This window comes from Giraffa tippelskirchi, chromosome 5 (assembly GCF_054371585.1).
Source record: "Giraffa tippelskirchi isolate mGirTip1 chromosome 5, T2T-mGirTip1v1.2.pri, whole genome shotgun sequence".
Classification (NCBI taxonomy): Eukaryota; Metazoa; Chordata; class Mammalia; order Artiodactyla; family Giraffidae; genus Giraffa; species Giraffa tippelskirchi.
Window position 1 is genome coordinate 94,375,184 of NC_137279.1, and position 22,033 is coordinate 94,397,216.

Sequence of the window (22,033 nt, forward strand, 5' to 3'; positions counted from 1 at the left end):
AGACAGTATCTGAGACTGTGGCTCTTCTCTTTCAGTTTGGGCCCTCGTGGGAGAGGTAACGCTGCTCTGGGGCTTTAGAACCATTGTGATTATCCCAGAGGCAAACATGGCTTCATGTTTTGGGGACAGTCCTGCTCAGAGTCTTCATTTTGCACTGTTTTACTGAAAGACTGACTTTACCCTTTCTATCTCTTGCTGGATCTTTTCTGAGTTTGAGCCATTGAATCTCCCAAGTGAAGCAGACCTTCCTCCTATGCCCTTGGGTGCATGTGCTTGCATGTACACACAAACACACACGCACAAACACAGACACTGTACCCGATAACACCAGGAGTCTGATGGTGTGTTTACCCCTTCCTGGACTGTGCCAGGAAGGAGTCATTTTCTAGATAGAATAGAATCTGCTCTGGTTGAGGAGGCCTCTGTTTCTTGCTGCCCAGGAGTCACTTGGCACCCAGAGAAATATTGGCCTGGCCTCTGGGGTGTACTCCAGTTTGGACGCTATAAGGAGGATGGTTTGACCTGGGCTGGGAAGGGCAGGCAGGAGTGAGCAGGTCGGAGGCATCTTCTCCTGACAATGGGTTTCCCGTGTCACCTGGCCTTTAGGGCTGACCTGCTGTGCTGGGGCCCATCCAGATGTTTTTTCTCACTTGCATGCACATCTGAATATAACCCTGTCCTTTGGCTGGAGGAGCACAGATAGATCTACATCTGGGCAGCAGGCGAGAAATTGACGAAGACCAGAACTCAGAGCTGGGAAAGCTGGGGCCGAGATTCGGCCATGACCTCTTCTCACAGCAGGTCTCTGGCCAGCCCTGTGACCTCTCTGGACTGGAACGTGTGAACTTTTCTTTGTCTGGAACATGTGAACTTTTCTTTGTCTGGAACATGGGGCTTTTTATTCCACTGTTTACGGGTTGTTGTGAGGATGAATGGGTAGTGTATGAGAGGGCTCTGTGAACTTCAAATATCGTACCTCTTGTCACCCAGCATTTCTGGGCTGAGTAGCTGCACAGGCAGAGATGGGTGAGCATTTTCTGCTCCTGGGAGGGTGGTCTGCTCTCCCATTGCATGTCGGGGGCCACTGCAGCTGGCCTAGGGGAGGGAGCCTTGGCTCCAGGCCACCTTGGCTCCACTCTGTTGATGACCAGAGGACACTCATTGAGAAGGTGGGGACTCTTTAGTCTCCAGAGGGGTCACAGGTGCAGGGACAGAGCTTGTGCTGTGAAGGCTGAGAGTCCTGGACACCACCAAGCAGGTTCCTTTGTGGGGTCCGACCTGGACAACACGGTGGGCTTTAACTCCAGGAAGGAGCCAGGAGTACAGACAGGAGAAATGGGCAGGAATGGGAGACGGGACCGGGAGTCACAGTCGGGGCTTCCGGCCAGGTTTATCCCGCCCCAAACCAGCTGTGGGACCCAGGTGTTTCCTTAGTTCCTCTGAGCCCCTGCACCCTCATCTGGAGGCATCTATACTGCACTATATCAACTTGACCTGTGCAGAGGGCTCACACAGGCCAGAGAAAAAGGCAGAGTAGTGAAGCTCAGCTGTGATCCAGGCTTGGGGAAGGGGGAAAGAAGCTGGTCTCAGCCTCATGCCCGCACGGTGGGTCCGCTCGGCTTGACTGCTGCTATTTCCACTCCAGGCCTCGGAATTGGAAGAGCCAGGTGTCCCTTCTCTGATTCTCTTGGTGTGCTGCCCTGCCATCCCCAGGGCTGGCAGCCTTAGCTCTCAGACCTGACCCCACCCAACTGCAGTTGTGACCTCAGTTCTGGCCAGGTGGTGGGGCTAGCACCGAGCTGGGCACACTTTGCCCTTTCTTACCTCACAGCTAGTCTCTGCTTCGCCCTCATTATGGGCACCAGAGGATGCTATATCAGTTACTTGTCTGGGCCTGACACTCACAGTTCAGAGCAACGAAGTGAAGTCAGTGAAGACATTGAATTCTGGCTCAGACACTTCAGCCTGAATGCCCTTGGGCCACAAACAACTTATAACAACTTCTCTGGGCCTTGGTTTCCCCATGTGAAGTGTGGAAGTCATACCATCCACCTTGCTGAACTTGTAAGAGGGTGGTAGATAACAGCTCACAGTACAGACTGGGCCTTCATGAAATGGAAATGGGTCCCTTTCCTGTGACCTCTGTCCCACTGTCCCCTCTGTCCCTCTGTTCCAGCTGGGCCTCATCTTACAAGCTGTGCCCACCAGATGGTCACTGTCAGGACCACCTGGTACTAGCAAGCGGTTGGACTTCTCTCTACCCTGCCTGCACACTCAGCTCCCACCACCCAGTCCGTCATCCTACCTGGCCCATCAACACATGGGTTATCACCAGAACGTGGCTCCCTCTGTGCCTCTTACCTGTCCAGTGAAGTTCTTTCTTCTGGAAAGTTCTAGTGGGACCTTCTTTTGCCAGAGGGAATTTGGAATGGTTTGGGCCCAGACAGCAGGGCCTTCATACGCATTCACCTGACCATATTGTAGTTTTCTGTTCTGTGTCCTTTTCCCCAGCCTCAGGGACAATGATGTTGTGAATCTTTGTATTTCCAGGGACCCACAGCGTGTGACAGAGAGCCGGGGTCTGCAGGGGATGTTTTGAATGAAAGGGTGCTGGATTCAAGATGTCTGATTTCCAAAGTCATTTTGACCATTACTTAGCTCTGTGGTCTTGGGCCTCAGTTTCCACATCTGTTCATTGGGGATCCTAAGCCCACCACACCCCAATTCTGTAATTCTCTGATTGAGGTCTGGTGCCAGCCAGCTGGGGGACCTGCCTCCTGAGAGTGAGTGGAGGGAGGGTAATCCCAGGCATGATTGCTCATCCAGAGGGGCTGCTTGGATAACCTCTTCTATAGGGAGAGGCCAGCCGCTGCTCATCTGTTGGGAAGCAGGTCAGGGACAGGGTAGGGTGAGGTCAGGGGCTTGTGTCAATGATATGCTTGCCACTTCCTTATCCACACCAGTTGCTGGCCACTTGGCTCAATTGCAGCAGGAACCGGATGGTCGTGTTTCCACCTCCCCCTAGCCCTGCCCCAGTTGCTCACACCCAGGCCCCTGGCCCCGGCCCAGCACACACAGCAGGCCAGGAGTGCTTTCTGCAATAGGATTCCTCTTTGTTATATGGACAACTTGCATTTTTGAGAAAGAAGAATTCTGAAACATTATTGGGAACCTCTCAACCAAACTCTGGCTTCAAGTCCTGTACTGAGGCTTGGAAGGTTCTTAGAGGTGATGGCATGTACCCCTCACCAGTGCAGGAGGCTCCCACTCTGTGGGCCGGCCTGTCACAGGGAGTCACGACCTCTTGCGGGAGGCTGTCCCTGACTGGGCATTGTGAGTTTTAGAAAGTCTGCCCTTCCAACTAAGAGGAAACGGGCCTCTCTGGAACATCCACTCAGCCCCCCTCTGTTCTGTGGCAGGGAAAAAAGGTCCCTAAGCTTCCCACCAGGCAGCCCCTGTCATCTGAGGATGATGTCTTGGAGCACAGAGGCTTAAAGACCCAGGCATCTGTTCTCCTCAGGCTAATGTGTTCCAAAAAGAAATGAAAAGCAAAATACATTGGGTTTTGTGTTATGTATCAAAACTTTGAAAACTGCACTCTCCTATGGGGAGTCCATTTATTCCTGTAGTTTGTGATCACCAGCACCTCCCAGATTGGCTGCCAGCCTCATCTCCCCCCATTGCACAATCACATTTTAGGGCCATTGGCATGTCCCTGACTCGACTTGTCATAAAGCATTGAACTCCTCCCTCCCTCCCTTTCTCTCTCTTTCTTTTTTCTTTCATTTGAAGTACAGTTGATTTATAATATTGTGTTAATTTCCACAAAGTGATTCAGTTATGTATATTCTTTTTAAGATTCTTTTCCATTGTGATTTATTACAGGATATTGAATATATTGCCCTATATAGCTATACAGTAAGTCTTTATTTTATATGTAGTGGTGCGTATCTGTTAATTCCAAACTCCTAATTTATTCCCCCTTTGATAAGCATAAGTTTGTTTTCTATGTCTGTGAGTCTGTTTCTGTTTTGTAAATAAGTTCTTTTTTTTCCTGTGCTCAGTTGTGTCCAACTCTTTGTGACCCCACTGACTATAACCTGCTAGGCTCCTCTGTCCAGGAGGAGGTTTTCCAGGCAAGAACACTGGAGTGCATTTCTCATTTCCTACTCCCTGGGATCTTCCTCACCCAAGGATGGAAGCTGCGTCTCTTGCATCTCCTGCATTGGCAGGCTGATTCTTTACCACTAGCCTCCCATAAGTTCATTTGTGTCATATTTTAGATTCCGCGTGTAAATGATATCATATTTTATTTGTCTTTCTCTTTCTGACTTACTTCACTTAGTATGATAATCTCTAGATCTATCTATGTTGCTGCAATGGTATTATTTCATTCTTTTTAATGGCTAATTAGTATTCCATCGTGTATATACATAATACAGTATCTTCTTTATCCATTCATTTGTTAACGAACATTTAGGTTGCTTCCATATCTTGGCTATTGTAAATAGTGCCACTATGAACATTGGGGTGCACATATCTTTTTGAATTAGTTTTCATCTTTTCTGGATAGATGCCCAGGAGTAGAATTGCTGGATCATATGGCAACTCTATTTTTAGTTTTCGAAGGAACCTCCTTTCTGTTTTCCATAGTGGCTGCACCAATTTACATTCCCACCAACAGTGTGGGAGGTTTCCCTTTTCTCCACACTGTCTCCAGCATTTATTATTTGTAGACTTTTTGATGATGGCCATTCTGACTAGTGAAACACCAAATACTTTGTTGCTCCCCTGTATCCTCCCTCCTCTACCCTCCTTATCCATCTAGCTTGTTCATTCATTCAGTGTGTACCTAACGAGGGCCTACTCTGTGCAGACCCTGAGACAGGCACCCAGTTCTCTGGCTGGAAACCTTGAAATCACTTTTGCTTCTGCAAGGAGTTGTCACTGTTGAGTGAATCCATGGCCCTAATTAATGTCTTTAGTGACATCCTGAAAGGCAGGATAGCAGGAGGCTGAGAACACTGATTTTTTAGTAGTTCAACGTGGGTTCAAATCATGTTCTTTGTCACACTGCAGTATGTATGGTAGCCTTTAGGAAGCTACTGACTCTCTCTTAGTCTATTTCCTTTCTGGAAAATGATACTAACAATACCCACCACAGGATTGTTGTACAGATCAAATTAGATAATATGTGCAAAACATCTTAGCTTCAATGAGGATGTGTTTGAGGGCTGACAGCAGTGGAGAGGATATCCCAGGCAGAGGCCTCAAAATATGCAGAGTCCCTGAGACGGGAAACTGCAGAGTACATTCAGAATGACTCGAGGACAATGTCCTGGGCAGTGGGGCAGGTCCACTCTGGAGCATGGCAGGACCAGCGGGAACTCATATGTCTTGCTGAAGGGTTTTAGAACTGTCCTGTGGGCAGCAGGGAGAACCATGGTAGGGGTTTAAGTTAGGGAGACAGATGATCAGATTTACATTTTTGCTGCAGCATGGCTAATGTTGCAAGGGCCAATTTCAGAGGCAGAGAGCCTAATTGGAAGCTTGTTTCCATGGCCAAAATGAGGGATGGTGACACCCTGAATCAGAGCAAGACAAGAGCTGGGACAGGAGAGACTGTGCCTAAGAGATGTTGAGCAAATAGAATTGACCAGGCTTGGTTACCTATTAGGTTGAAGGTACTGTCTGTGGGAAATGAGGAGTCCATTGGTTGGGTAACTCAGTGGCTGGGAGTGCCATTCATTATGGTTGAAACCACAGAAGGAGGGTGAGGTATGAAATGATGACCAGGTTAGTTTTGGACATGTCCAAGTTGAAGTTGGGGGGAGGGTGGGCATCCAGCTGCCTCCAGGATAGTGATAAAGAGGATAGGCCTGGTGGGAAGGAGGCAGTGGGATGAGAGGAGGCAGGGGACAGACCCCCAGAAGGACATCAGCGAGTGAGAAGTGGGGGGGAGGCAGATAAACCCACAAAGGAGAAGGGAACAGTCAGGGAGGTCAGAGGAGACCCCAGGGGAGGGAGTCAGGAAGCCGGGACAGGGAAGGAAGTGTCAGTTTTGTCACAAGGGGTCAAGGAGTTGGGGACCACACTGGTCCTTTGCATTTGGCTGTGGGAAGGTCATTGTGCCCTTTATCAGCCCTGTCACTGGGAGTGGCAGTCACAGGGCAGTGGAAGGGGAAGGGAGGACCAAGTAGGAGGTGAGAAAGTAGAGACACTGAATACTGATGAGTCTTCTGAGAAGTTTGGCTGTGAATCGAAGGAAGGCAGAGTGGCAGCTGGGGAGGACACAGTGCAGAGGGAGAGATGTTGGTCAGCGTATATGACCTGGAGAGGCGGCATGTGTCTGTCAGCTCTCAGGAAGGAGCCAGTGGAGCGGGAGAGGAAATACCCAGCAGCCAGGGTCTGGTCTGGGTGCCCCAGGGAGGAAGTGCCCTGGCTTAGGGCCTGGGGGGATGGGGTGGGGGATGGAGCGGGTGGAAAGTGCAGGTACACCTACATCTGGAGGTGTGGAGCCGAGCCTTGGTGTCCTCAAGGAAGCTACAGAGGCAGGAAGCTGCAGGACAGTGCCTGGCACATAGCGGGGCTCAGTTAACGTTTGTCAAATTAAAATGGAGGGACCGCTATGAACCTAGCATAGGACATAGGCAGTAGCAGATTTCCCATCATCCAGTACAGATGGGAACTTTAGAGATCATTAATTTCAGTCTGTGATTATTGGCCATACTCAACATAAAAAGCATCAATCGGATCACAATCTGTTGTTGGCCTCCAGAGCCTTCTAGTCCTCTTCAGATTTGATGGAAACAGAACAACAGTGACAAGATACAGGTCTTCAACCTCATGAATCTGAAACACAGGAGACCAATAAGAGTGGAGACTTTTAAGTTATGTGTAAATGTGGATATTTTTATGAAGTAGCCATAGAATTCTCAGCTTACAGGGAGATTACTTCAAATCGCAGGACATAAATTATATTCAAGAGACAGCTCATGTTACAGAAAGGTTCACATGCCCTGGCACGATGGTCCTGTAGGTTGGAGTACCCTCCTGGGCATGTGAAACCTGCTGTCACAGGGACGTGGGCATCTGGAACACAGGAGGTGTCACTGGTTCATATGCTTTGGGCCTGTGTGTGCTCAGTCACTCAGTCACGTTCGACTCTGTGACTCCACGGACTGTAGCCCACCAGGCTCCTCTGTCCATGGGATTTTCCAGGCAAGAATACTGGAGCTGATTGCTATTTCCTTCTCCAGGGGATCTTCCCGACCCAGGGATCGAACCTGAATCTCCTGTGACTCCTGTATTGTCAGGCAGATTCTTTACCACGGAGTCACTGGGAATTCTGATGCTTTAGGGGTCCACTGCTAAATGAGTTAGGTAGGAGTGTCTTCCCTTCAGGGAATGGACTGAAGGTTCAGGCTGAGTCTTGCTCTGTGCCCTTACTCTCCCTTATCCTTATAGAAGAAACTGGGCTCAAGTCACGTCTTACGCGTTAGGTGAGGACTACTGTATGTCAGGCATAGAGGATCCAGAACTAATTGAGACCTGGTCCCTGCCTTTGGAAGCTGCTTGTCCTAGACCTTGATCCACTGGGACCCAGGCTGATAAGCTTTGAGGTGTGAGTTGTGTGTGTGTGAAATATCAGGTGGCCAGAGAGGGCTGGGAACCTCTCACAGGGAGATGACATTTTAACCAAGCAGTGTATTCACCAGGAGCAGAGTTCTGTGTGTATTTGGGATGAAATTGGCCTGGAGCATTTCAGGGGCATTAAAGAGGAGAGAAAGGAAGGTCTGTCTGTCTTCCAGGGGACAAGGGAGCTGCCTCACCCTGGTGGCGCTGGGATTTCTGTCCTTGCGAACCCCTGACAGACATTTCCTAATGGTGTCTCTAGCTGGTTGACTGATGGGTTTGAATGGCCTTCACTGGGGTTCATGGATGGGCCAGTGGCCAAGGTCCTCCTTTAGAGCTGAACAGATAGATTGAGGACCCCTGAGATCCTGAAGCCCCCGGATAGCCCCTCAGCCTGCTTGGTCTGAGGACATGAGCTCCTTCAGAACCTTAGGACTTGACTGGAATGTTCTGGATAGTGGCCTCCTCTGCCGAGCTCATGCTCATTTCTTGCCCTGTGCTAACAAACACTCCCTGGACAGATGGCCGCACATGAAGGAGACTGGAAATGGGGAATGTGTCCAGAGGACGGTGCCTGGCCTCGCACCAACCTGCCTGCACCTGGACGGCTGAAAAGGAAGGAGGGAAGAGGGGGCCAGTGCTGCTCAGTCCGAAAACCACGCGTCCCTGTCAGACTACCCTTCAAAGACAGAAAGCTGAGAGGATGACGCATTAGCAGCCCCCTCAGGTGACGACGGTGTCTCCTCTCATCTTGTCTAGTGCTGTGTATTTTTGGGGGTGTTGTCATGTATATTGTCAGACCTCTTGCCTGTCTGACTTCACCCCTTTGACTTTTAGGTTTTTACCTCCTAAGCAGGAAGCTTTCTGGCTGCCCCCACTCCCTGGGCAAGGTGCCCCTTCTAGAAGTTGGCTGGGTTCTGACCTGGACACTGTTTCTCACCTGCGTCTGCTCTGACCACAGGTCTGTGGTGGTGGGGACTGACTCGGATTCTCTGCTCTGTGCCACAGCCAAGAGCACCCGGCACACGGCAGGGATTCGATAAGTGGAACCAAATGAATGAACAACAAGCCCGGGGGCAGACAGGTAGATTGATTCTTCCCTCGGTCCATAGAAGACCAAACTGAGTCTCTTTAAGACTGAGAGACTGGCCTGAAGTTCCTGGCTTGTGCATCATAAGGGGTCCAGGGTCTTGGCAGGCTGCCCCCTGTGAGCTGGGCTGGCCAGGCCCACTGTGACCCTCTGCATCACCTTCTTGTCCCTTCTTGTCCCCTCTCATCACAGGCCTTGGTCCCAGAGCCTCTTCACACTCAGATCTGCAGCTGGCCATGGATTGCCATGGTTACCACTCTAGCCTTGGCAGTCTCTGTGTGACATTTTGGTTTTATTTGCTAAATATTTGAACACTTGGCTTTAACCCTTTCTGCCCCAGAGAGGGCTTTGCTGCCATGTTGCCCTTCCTTAGGGGTGGTGGTCTCCCACTGCCATCTCGGGGCCCCCCAGAGCCCAAGGGCGGCATGCCTAGGGAGCAGCAAGGTAATGTTTCTCAGCTGCCTGTTGTTGACTTTCTGTTTTGGCAGTTGGAAATGTCATCCTATGTCATGCTTCTTGACAGGGTGTGTGCTACATCTGTTAACAGGTGTGAAAACCATTGCCCTGGGCATGTTCAGACTTGCCCCAGCCTGGAGGGCCAGTCCCAGACTTCCGGAGTCAGCTGCCTGCAGCTCCATTGACTTCCAGGCAGTCACCTCTTGCCAAGTCCTCCAGAAGCTTCCTCAGCTCCAGGACTCCAGGATGTCAGAGGTGTCCTCTTTCCTTGACCCTGGCAGGGGGACAGAGGGGAGACTGGTTTCGGGAGAAGCCATCGTTTGTAAATGGGGAGGTGGTGTCACCTCACCTCCCACTAGTCTTCCCCTTCTGGTTCAAGATGAGGTGGTGCCTGGGAGGCTGAATCCACCCAGCTGTGCGTTATCTTGGAAACCACACACCGTCCCAGCCTTGGGAAATGAGGAGGGCCAAGGCATACTTCTCAAGAAGCTTCCGCTATAATTCAGGGATACAAGAGATCACTGTCCCAACACAGACAGCTAATGAGTGACCGGGTGGAGAAAAATAGCCCAAGTGCCTGCCCCATCCAAGGCACTTCCTCCCAACAAGCCTCTTCCCCCTTTACATGGTGAGAGGGGCCTGGTCTGCTGGGGTACTGATCACAGTGTGAGCTTGGGTAGGCTACTTCTCTTTTGACCTGAGTTTTGTCACCTGTAAGGTAGGCAGATTAGATCAGATGATCTAATCAGGGGCCTCTGATTGTATCCAGTATTCCATGTTGGAAGGATGCTCATGATAAGGAGAGAAAAATGTAGACAGAGTGGCTATGAATGTTTTTTGTTTTTTTTTAAATATTTATCTTTATTTATTTATTTGGCTGCACCAGGTCTTAGTTGCGGAATGGGAGATCTTCGGTCTTCACCGCCGCATGCAAGCTCTTAATTGTGGCATGTAGGATCTAGTTTCCCCCACTAGGGATTGAATTTGGGTCCCCTGCATTGGGAGCCCAGAGTCCTAGCCACTGGACCACCAGGGAAGTCCCTGAATGGTTCTTGATAGCAAAAACTGATAAAGTTTGCATTCAGGAAGCCCTCATGTGGGACTGTCCAAGCAACCTCTCCCTTCTCCTAACTGCCTCCCTTCTCCGTCCAGAAAGGGAGCTGGCTATCCCCTTAATATAGCCTTGAACTTGAAATAGCAAACAATCAAAAGGACAGTTCTTTGGCTCCAACATACTTAAGTTTAAAGGTGACTCCTCTTAAGTCTCTTACAAATATAATCTGGTCAGACATCTTAAAGCTTTTAGGATAATTAAAGTCAGTGACCGAATTCCCTTCCTCAGCACTCAGTTTCAACCTCCTTCCATGAATACAAACTCCCACTTCTTCAAAGTCACTGGGGAGCAAACGTTCAACTTAATAGAATATTCTATTTCCCTGTGAGTGCAGATGTGCACTGTCCGTGACTTTTTCAGAGTTAATTCATTCTATTTTGTATTGTTCTTTTAAAAATATTTATTTATGTTTTAGACTGTGGTGGGTCTCAGTTGCAGCATGCAGGATCCTTTAGTTGTGGCACGTGGGATCCAGTTCCCTCACCAGAGGTAGAACCCTGGGCCCGCTGTATTGGGAACTTGGAGTCTTAGCCACTGGACCACCAGGGAAGTCCCCATTCTACTTTTGTACTGCTGTTGTTACTGTTTTCAAATGATGATCTCTTCAGTTCTACGTCAGGGATGGGCATCAGATCCCCTGTGCCACTTCTGGACCCTGCAGGCTAGGGAACTCCACTGCCTGAGGATGTGTGTTTGGAAAGCACCGCAGGGTCCCAGGGCTTCCTCCTGATTAAGACACATCTTGCTCAGTTATGAGCTCCACGAGGGCCATGCTTCCTCGTAACCGTCTTTGTGGCTGTCCCTGCTGTGCTGATAAAGGGGGCTGTACGTAGTAGGAGTGCAGTGATTCTAAATCTGAGCTAAAGATAATTGACTCTCTGAGGGTTTGGGAAATTGGAAGGCATAGTAGAATTTTTACTGTTTGGAGACTTCATTGCATTATACAACCAAGAAAATGCTGATAATTCTAGTCTCTGTTCAGCAGGAACCTGGTAAAATGACATCTTTTTGTTTTTAAGAGAATAGATGGCAAAATCACCACTGCTCAAATTCTCCCAAACCTAATAATTGGAAAAGAGATGAAATGTGCCGAGTTTATCTTGGAATTAAAGAATTCAATATAATTCAGTCCAGCAGAATTCCATTTCCTCTGAACACATCACTGGTACAAACCTGGTGGGTGTGTGGGAGGGACCCTGGGCCCCAGTTGTAACTTTGTCATTAAAAATTTTTTTAATTGTTGTAAATGGATATATAAAATTTACCATTTTAGCCATTTTTAAGTGTACAGTTCAGTCAGTGGGAGTAAGTTCATCTACGCTGTTGTGCAGCCATCACCACCGTGCATCTTCAGAACTGGCTTTGTCAGTTTTCTTTTTAAGATTTTTTTTTTTTACATAGACCATTTTTAAAGTCTTTATTGAATTTGTTACAAATTTTTTCTGTTTTAGGTTTTGGTTTGTTGGCCATGAGGCGTGTGGGATCTTAGCTCTCGGACAAGGGTTTGAACCTGTACCCATTGCATTGGAAAGCAAAGTCTTAACCACTGGCCTACTACGGAAGTCCTGACTTTGTCACTTTTATGTAACCTTCAGGCACCTGATGGCTCATGGGTGTGTGAGGTCCCCCTCTGAGTCTGGGGGACTTTTTTCACACACTCATCTCCTACCAGCATACCTCTCTCACTGTGTCAGTCCCTGAAATTACCTTCACCCCGTCTTGACACCCTTATATCACAGGCCCAGGTTCTGATTCCAAGTTTAGATTTGAAAAAAGGTTTGTAAGCCCACAAGTGACAAGAATGCCAGGCTCTATTTGTTGATCTCTTATATGCCAGAAATTATGTCCTTTATGATCTCCATAGATCCTCAGGTCAGTCCTGTGAGGTGAATTCTGTTACTATCCCTGCCTTATAGATAGGACAACTGAGGTCTAAGAAGGTAAGTGACGTGGCCAAAGTCATGTGGCTGGTGAGAGGCAGAGCTGGACTCAAGTGGACTATCTCCAGGCCCATTAGGTTGTCTCTAGGCCTGTTAAGCTCTCATTGGGTGAGAGCTCCATCCTCGGTCTGTCTCTCCTGCCCCTAGTTCCTGCAGGATGAGAAGGCAGCTTGAAAATTTGGGCTCAGCCATGGGGACTCCTCTCCAAAAAAGGGCAAGAGCGAATATGACAAAGCCCAGGGCAGAACAACAACCCAGATGCTATTGGTCCAACCCTGCAGCAGCACCCCGGGCCCTTAGCCCTAGTTCCAGTTCCAGGAGGGAGCCCCAGCCTCTGCTCTGCCCTATGGTGGCCCCTCTGCCTGTTGGAAACCCCTTCCCTTGGGAGGGGAATTTGGGGGAGAACGGATATATCTATGAGGCTTCCCAGGTGGCGCTAGTGGTAAATAACCTGCCTGCCAATGCAAGAGACATGAGACCTGGGTTTGATCCCTGGGTTGGGAAGATGCCCTAGAGGAGAGCTTGGCAACCCACTCCAGTATTCTTGCCTGAAGAATCCCATGGACAGAGGAGCCTGGCGGGCTACAGTCCATGGGGTAGCAAAGAGTCAGACACAACTGAAGCAACTTTGCACTCATGCACAGATACATGTATATGTATGGCAAGTCCCTTCACTGTTCATCTAAAACTATACCCCAATAACAAATAAAGAGTTAAGAAAGAAAGAAATCCCTACCTTATCCTAATTCCCCTCTTGTCTTCCCCTTAGGTCCCAGGCCAACCCCAAGGATGAGGTCCAGCACCCTCAGGGAGCTAGGGGCTGCCAATTCTAAGTGGCATTCCATCAAGACTGGATGATGCTTTGGTTTCTCTGCTTTCCCTCCTGATCCCTGCTTGGCTAGAGCCTTCTTTGAAGCTCTGGCTGTCTGGCTGGGTGCCCTATTGGGTCTTGCTCTTTTTTGTCCTCCCTCAACCCCCACCCTCTAAGAGACTGGCTCCTACTTCTCTCCTAGCCACTTGGCCCTCAGGGCTTCCTTAATGGCTCAGCTGGTAAAGAATCCGCCTGCAATGTGGGAGACCTGGATTCAATCTCTGGGTTGGGAAGCTCTCCTGTAGAAGGGGACGGCTACCGACTCCAGTGTCCTGGCCTGGAAAATTCCATGGACTGTATAGTCCATGAGGTCTGCAAAGAGTCGGACACGACTGAGTGACTTTCACTTTCACTTTCTGGCCCTTAAGACTAGTCAGCGCCTATCTGGGCTGCATCTGGCCTTCCCTTTGGACACTGAGCCTTTGGCTGCCAATGTCCTGGGTGCATCAGGTGTCAGCAGCCTTCTGTTTCCCCGCCCTGCCTTCCTCCTCCTTCCAACTGTCCCTGTGGTAAGGGGTCAACAGTTTAACACCGAAGCCCCCCTGGATTGGACACAGGACTTCCCATTGTCTTCTCTTGCCCATATGAAACATCCCCTGCTTCCCTGGCACTCATCAGAGCCCTGTCTCCATCCTGACCACTGCTCTGCCCAGTGCCCTTGCTCTGCACCTGCCCGGGGGTGTGAGTTGCTCAGGACAGAGGACCACTGCTCATTCCATTACTACAGCCAAAGACAACTAGTGCTGTCTTCTACACAGAGCTGCCAACCCAAGCCACAGGCCTCTACCCCCTTGTCCCCAAGCTCCCACCCTTGCTTGTCCAGTTGGCTTTTGGGGACAAGAGCTGTGCCTGTCGTTTGCATCTGTGCCTTTTCCGCATGTTCATTTGGTTTCAGCTCTTCACTCTGGTCTATCTGGGTCTTTTAGCATCTCACTCAGCAGCCTGTGTTTGGGGCCCTCCTGGCTTCATGTCTTCTCACATTTGATAAGCTTGACTGTGATAGCTTCATGTAAGCCATTGATACAAATGTGGCACCAGAAACGGAATCTGAGGAAGTAAACTTCCTTTTGTTGAATTAAAGATAGGAGGTATAGAGAAGAAGAAATTCAAGGCTCTGCAAATCTTTCTCATTCTAAACATTTTGTGGCCTCCCCCTAGGCTATGGTTTTATGCACCCTCCTACCCACCTTCCTCCATAAGCCCAGCCTTGTGTGCACTTTGTGTCGGTGTTTATTGAGTGGTGCTCCGGTGTGGGATAGGAGTCGTGAGCTGCCTAGTGGACCCTGTCTCTGTGCTCCTCACCATCTGTGAATGAAAGGGTGAGGTAGGTGCTTGGCCACCTGGCAAGATTGGGTCGTCACAACGCTGTCCCAGCAGCCTGCATCATAGGAGAGTGTTGCCCGGACTCCAACATTCCTGAAGCCACTCTCGGCTGCAGCAGCTGGACTTGGCCGTGACTGCTGACCAGTGGCTGCATTGGCCACAGGCACAACCAGAGATCAGTGAGCAGCCACAGTGGAGCCATCTGCCAGGTGCAGAGTGGCCGCAGCCTCTGAGCTCAACACCCCTCGGCTGCTCTGTGGTGGGGAGGTGGGTGAGCCCCTGACGCTGGTCCTCTGTGTGTGCCCACACACCCTGCCCCTGACAACCCTCAGATCCCCCATTTGTGTAACCAGGGTGGGGAGCTAAGTGCTCTCCAAGGCGCCTCTCAGCTCTCTCTTGTGCCTCTTGCCAGAATGTACTAGAATCCTTGTTGATTTGAGAGCAAAGAGAAATGACCACTTTTGGGTGTGTGTGTGTGTGGAATGAGGGGGAGTAGGAGGAGGGCAGGGCCATATTTGTCTTCCTGCTGCTGTTTGAAATAGCAACCACTCTCCGCCTCCCCTGAGGACTGGACAAAAGGTGATTAATTCATCTGACACAGAGCTATTGAAGGTCTGTTATGAGCCTGGCACCACGTGGACGGCAAGGCCCCTGCCCTAAGCAGGCTTGTGATCTAATGGGGAGATAAGCCTCAGATACTCACCGCTTGGGGTGCCAAGTGCTGGGGGCTGAGCTACGAGAAAGGGTGTGGGTACACCAGGGCCTTCCCCGGGGATGGAAATGAGGCCGCTGCCTCTGGGGCCTTTGAGTTGGGCCTTGAAGGCTGGGTGCAGTTTCTGCAGATGCGGGCGGGGTGAGGTGCTTGAGGGAAAGAGACCTGCTGGAGAAGATGAGGAGAGTGGGGGGGAAACTCAGGGCTTCTGGGGAAATGCGAGGGATGCAGCTGGCCATAAAGGCAGTGGTTGGAAGCGAGAACAAACGGAAAGGCTGAGGGGCTTCCCTGGAGGCTCAGCAGTGAAGAGTCTGCCTGCCAATGCAGGAGATGTGGGTTTGATCACTGGGCCAGGAAGATCCTACATGCCTCAGAGCCCGTGTGCCACAGCTCTTGAGCCTGTATTCTAGAGCCCGGGAGCTGCAACTGCTCAGTCCACATGCCACAACTACTGAAGCCCGAGCACCCCAGAACCAGTGCTCCACAAAAAGAGTAGTCACCGCAATGAGAAGCCTTTGCATTTCAACCAGAGTGGCCACTGCTTGCCGCAACTAGAGAAAAGCCTGCACAGCAATGAAGAAAAAATAAATAAAATTATTAAGAAAAAAAAAGAGGCTGGACCCAAAACCTGGCAAGTAGGATCAGGAGAGATGAGGCATCCTTGTCTACAGTGGTAGCAGTCCTTGAGTGTTTATCAGAATGGACTCACAGATCTGGTGGGGGGGTGGGGAAGGAAGCCAGACAATTGATCCGCAAGTTGCATCAGCAAAGCATTTTATGTAAGATTGAGAAACCATCAGTAGTCAGCGTTAAGACCAGAGGTGGGGCTGGAGGTGGGAGGACTGGTGGAGGGAGGACTAGTGGAGATTTTGGTGGAAATCCACCCCTTCTGCAAGCTTAAGCACCTGCTCTGACTTTAAAGCACACCACTGAGCTTGAGGAAATGATGAAGAGCTCCTTCCTTGGGGGATCTTTAGACATAAAGATGACAGCTACCTGGTAAGCTCTTGTTTGAGACGGAGAGGAATGGAAAAATGCCCCTCCAGAACCTGGGGTTCTGTGATCTCATTGACGGAACACGACCCCACCAGGAGCCAGGGCCTCTTGGGGAGCCCGGTTTGTCTTGTTCTGTCAGATCTTTTTAGTTGTTTAACTGCACTGATGAGATTTACAAGAACCTCAGGATTTTACGGTTTCGCTCTTATTGTTCCCTAATCCAGCCTCTACCTAAATATACACAGCTCCCCAGCAGCCTGCCTCAGGCAGGGAGTTCACGTCCTTCCTCTGCCTGCGGGATTGGGGAGGGGGTGTGGCGGGACCGGCCACCCTCCTGGAGTGTTGGCAGGGTGGGCTCCTGTCCCCAAGGCCCAACTTGCACCTGCAGGAGCAGTGACATCACCTGAGGCTGATGTGTGAGCTTCTCAGTTTGTAGTGAGTTTGAAAGGTGCAAACGCCAGGGAAATGGAGGAGGAGATATGCTGCCTGAGGCTTGTAAAGGAGCCACTGACTTCAGACAGGCACCTACTCCTGCCCCTGTTGGTTTATCCTGGGAGAGCCTGTCACAGTTGCCCTGCATCTGTGCCATTTTTTTTCCCCTCTTCTCAGTTTCTTTTCAAACCTCTTATCAGCATCATCTAAGCCTGCCTCCTTCCACATTCTCCTCCATCTTCTCTGGCTCTCCTTTCTTGCTTGTTTCAACCTTTCCTGCCCTTTGTATCTAAACATGGGATGCCTGTCACTGTGGGCTGGCTTCATGGACGTGTGTGGCTTTCAGGCTGAATGGACAGGGCTGAATTGACAGCCGATACTGCCGGGCTCTGGAGAAAGAGAGGAGGACAATGAGGGACAGGATCTCTTCTGGCAGAGAACATTCTGATCTGGGTGTCGTTTCAGGATAAATTTAGTTCCCAGGGCTGGTGCAACATTCTAATTTGGTGGGAGTCCTTGGGCACCAATGGTGGGGAGGGAACGGGCCTCTTCTCACTGGCCTGGTCCATTTCAGGGGGCCATGTGAAATCTAGATTTGTGATCATTATGTAGAATTGCAATTGTGGCCATCCCGCACTGACACAAGATTGATTCATTTGGGGCGAAATTTCCTTCAAGCCCCTTCTACTTTGTGGTTTTTGAAGCTTCTACATTTTCATGGCTGGCCCACTTCAAGGTATAAATACCGATTAACAGTCTGTACTAGTTGTGTTCTCATGCTCCCCGGATTAAATCAATAATGACTAAAATATTAATTGGACCTTTATGAAAAGAAAATGAGATATGGTACAGAGTGGAGACTGCTAAAGTTGGAATCAAAAGTTTGAATCTCATGACGTTCTGATGCTAGCTCTGATGCTAATGGGTGACCTCAGGCGATGCACTGAACTTCCCCGAGTATGTTTTCTCCTCTGTAGGATGAGATTATAATGGCCACAAGGAGGGTCATGAGCATCAGCTACAAGAATTGGGGAAAGGGCCCATGAGAGTGTGGCACAAACAAGGGGCTTGACAGAGATTTAATTTTAGACCCTCCTTGTCAAACCCAACCCTCTGCTCTTGGCCTGGTGGTCCAGCTCTTGCCTGCTGTTGGCAACTGTTGAGGTGCTGGACACCTTTAGTCCTTTAGAGTAAGTCTCCAAGGCCCTTGCTGACCATTCCCACGATGTTTTCTTAGCTGGTGGTCAGGAAAACTCCCTGGGGGCCTCTCTTTGCCAACCTCTCCCCTTCTCCCCTCCCTTACCCCATTTCCTGTTGATTCTCACAAACAGAGTCAGGAAGCAGAAACACTGGTCCGTGCTGTGTTAATGGGCACTACAGGGCTCCGGGGAGCCTCTTGCTCTGTCCAAGAAAGACAGGCTGGTTCCTACCAGCGTGGGCCCAAGGTCACAGAGCCTCTTACTGACACCCGGGGACTGGAGCCACTCAGCCATCTCAGGAGCTGGGAGTGGATCCAGGGATGATGGGTGGAGAGTGGGTAGCCCTGTGACAGGTACATGGAATGCAGGAGGTAGCAGCTCCCTGATAGGATGGTGATGGTAAAAGTGATCATGCTTGCATGTGAGCATGCTCAGTCGCGTCTGACTCTTTGCAACCCCATGGACTGTACCCTGCCGGGCTCCTCTGTCCATGGAAATTTCCAGGCAAGAATATTGGAGTGGCTTGCCATTTCCTACTCCAGGGGGTCTTCCCTACTCAGGGATTGAACTCTTGTCTCCTGTGTCTCCTGCATTGGCAAACAGATTCTTTACCACTGAGCCACCTGGGATGCCCATAAAAGTGATCATAGCAACTAAAAATTACAAAGTGCTAAGAGTCTTGCTACAAGTTTTTCAGCATTTATCTCATTTAATCTTCATATTTTTGCCAATTTACTCCCATTCATCCTGTATTAGTTTCTGATTGCTGCTGTAACAAATTACCACAAACTTAGTGGCTTAAAACAGCACCAATTTATCATCTTATAGTGCTGGAGTCTAACATGAGTCTTTTTAAGGTAAAATTAAGGTGTCAGCAAGTCTGCATTTTCCAGAGGCTCTGGGGAGAAATCATTTCCTGTCTTTTCCAGCTTCTAGAAGCTGTCTATCCTTCCATCTTCAAAGCCAGCAACAATTGCCCAAGGTTTTCTCACATGGCATCACTCTAACACTGACTCTTCTGGTCTCCCTCCTCCACTTTTAAGGACCCTTCTGATTACACTGTATCCACCCGGATAATCCAGGATAATCTCCATATTTTAAAGTCAACTGATTAGCCATCCTAATCCATCTGCTTCCTTAATTCTTCTTTGCCATGTACCATACTCACAGGTTCTGGCGATGAGGATGTGGACATTTGGGGGAGCCATTATTCTGCCTACCACAATCCCCTATGTGTAGATGAGGAAACTGAGGCTTGGTTGTTACATAACATTCCTAAAGTCATGCAGCCGGTAAGTGGCAAGGTTGGAATTTGAGTTGGAGCTGCATGATCTAAAACCTGTTTTCATTTTAAAGGGCTCCCAAGGAAACCAGAGAAAACACACGTCCACAGAATGGCCCCAAACAGTCAACCATAGTGAGGGATGGGCAGATGGAAGGAACATGCCCAGTCTGAAGCCCCCAACAGGGGCTCAGCATGGAAGAACAGACTGCTCTGTGAATAACACTGCATAAACTGAACCAGCGGTCCTCAAACTTGGCTGAGTGTTGGAATCACCCAGGGAACTTTAAAATAATACTGGTGCCTCAGTCCCACCCCCAGAGATGGGGATTTAATGCTCTGAGGAGGCACTGAGTGTAGGGGTTTTTCCAAGCTCCCCAGGTGATTCTAAAACACAGCGGATGTGGGAATCATTGCTTTGGGCTAATTCACCATGCCCTCCATAATTATGTCAGTCTCTTGTGACCATGCCCAGGGCACATCCCTCCCACCCCCAGCACTTTGCTCTGGAGCCCTTGCCCAGAATAGCCATGTCTCCCTTGTTTCTTCCTGGCAGCCTCCCTGCACCGTGGCTATATATAAAGCCACATCCTCTGTGCACAGAGGAACTTCCGCTTGGGAACAAGGCATACTTTCCTTCTGCGTCTCTTGTTCCTTCTGTATGGCTGTCTGCAGAATTGAATTTTATTAATTTCCCCATTGCACATGTTATACTTCTCTAAAGGGTCCCTCCAAGAAAATACAATAAACTGTTTCTTGGAGAGTCTGTGTCTGTTCAACTCGAGAGGTGGGGATTAGAGATCAGACTTTGAAACCAGGCTTCCCTGGTTGCTCAGATGGTAAAGCGTCTGCCTACAATGCAGGAGACCTGGGTTCAATCCCTGGGTTGGGAAGATCCCCAGGAGAAGAAAATGGCAGCCCACTCCAGTACTCTTGCCTGGAAATCCCATGGACAGAGGAGACTGGTAGGCTACAGTCCGTGGGGTTGCAAAGAGTCAGACATGACTGAGAGACTTCACTTTCACTGTTAAACCAGACTGCCTGGGTTCAAATCCCAGCCCTGCCAGGTCCTGCTGTGAACTTGGAGTAAGTTATTCTGTCTCTCTTTGCCTCAATTTCCTCTATTTAAAAAAAATAAAGATAACAATAGTGCTTATCTATACCTAGGGTTGGAGTGCAAATTAATGGTTTTATCTATATAAAAGGGATTAACAAGAAGGGTGTCTGGCACATAGGAAGACTATATAGGTATTTGCTAGTATTGCTACCCCTGATCCTGCTGTCACTACTGTTCTCTTAACCTGGCTCTGTGGGATTCAGTTACAGTCAACAAACACTGATGACCTACTCTGTGCCAGGACAGGAAAAAAGAAGTGTTCCTGACCCTCAAATAGTTCCTGGTCTTGGGAGGGAGTGAGGAGAAGGAGTCAAACAGGTGAGCAACTCATTGTAACACAGTGTAAAAAGTTTGAACCAAATTGCTAAGGTATGATAAAGACAGGGACGTCCCTGATATGGGGATTCAATGGGGGCCACAGATGGGAAGATGTGTTGTGAATTCTAAGCACTGAAACGTCTCCATGGGCTTTTGTCCCTACCAGCTACACTTGCGAAGTTGTGGTCTGTAAAAACTTTCTATGAACTATTGTGTGAATAGTAAATTCAGATAAATCATGCTAGTGCTTGCTAGTGAATCCATTAATATGTCCCAATTCCTGCTGAGGATGCCCCTTGATGGGAGAACCTGCCCCTGAAGAAAGGGTTACCATCCCAGGTTGCAGGTGGTAGTCCAAGGAGGGTTGTCAGGCAAACGAAGGTGAGGGGGTGGGAGTGGGGGGGGGGTGTAGAGGTGAGGGTGGGGAGGGCAATAGCAGAAATTAATGTGGAGTTCAGAGTTGCTTGGAAAACCCTAGACTTGGACCTTAACACCTCCAAGAGGAGAGGGACAGCAAGTGCCCAGATGGAAAGCTGGGTTAGTGCGGAAGGAGAGGGTGAAGCCGGGCTCTTTGGAGAGGAGCCCTCCCATCCCTTTGGAGCCAAGTGGCCAGTGGCTCCACCCACACCCTCTCCTGGCTCAGGGCCCCCTTGCTGGGTGCTGGCCCTTGTTGCTGGCAGGCAGCTGCAGCGTATCTGCCAGTTGTGGGAACAGCTGTGCATGGACAAGGGTCCGAGTTGTCCCCAGCATGTTCCCACCCCCCCGTGGGTGAACGAACATGCTTAGAAACAGGACTCTACACTCCTTGGGTTTGAGCTGTCAAATAGGCACTCAGAGGCCTGTCTGCCTGTTGAGGACAGTGGGGTGAATGCTTGTTAGGCTTGTGGGTTTTCTGGTTTCGAAAAAAAGTCACCTGTCTTGGGCAGACAGATGTTCATGAGTATGTTTATGGGGGCTTTGCACAAGCCAATCATGATACTAGATCCTTACCAAAATGACAGACGTCAACTCGGACCCACAACTCAGGATGTTACTATCAGAAAATTTCAACCCCACCTCTGTTGGGGCAGCCTGCTCCACACTGCCAATCTTTAACCTTTCAGCTGCAGCCCTGATGTGACTTGTGGCAAAATGTTTGCAGTAGCCTGGGGCACTCTCCTAATCCATCCGTTTGCCTTACAGGTGGTTGGATGTGTCCCTTGTTGTTCCTTGGCCACTGGAGTCTCTAGGAATTTGGGTAGGGAAGAAGAGCCCTCGGGCTCACTGGTGGGGAGACCCAGGGGGATTTCGGAGCCACTTCCAAGGGCCTGGCCAGGGCCCAAAGCCCAGTGCAGTACAGCCAGGCAGAGGCTGTGAGATGGAAGGGCTCCACCCCAGCAAGAGGCATTTCACGCCCTTGGTGAGACAGGACAGAGGGAAGAGTTGTGACTCATCTTGTGCAACATGATAAGGACCCTCACAAAGACAGGCAGTCTTTCCCTCCCATCCTGTCAGAGCAACTGCTTGAAGAGGTTAGAGAATAAGGCCGTGGAAGAAGCCTCCAAGTGA

At 49.8% G+C, this 22,033-nt stretch overlaps 1 protein-coding gene across 7 annotated transcripts in view; it reads left to right on the forward strand.

Moving 5' to 3' along the window:
• Positions 1-22,033, forward strand: part of KCNN3 (potassium calcium-activated channel subfamily N member 3) — a 168,505-nt gene that overhangs the window by 45,832 nt on the left and 100,640 nt on the right. The gene's annotated exons all lie outside the window — the stretch shown is intronic.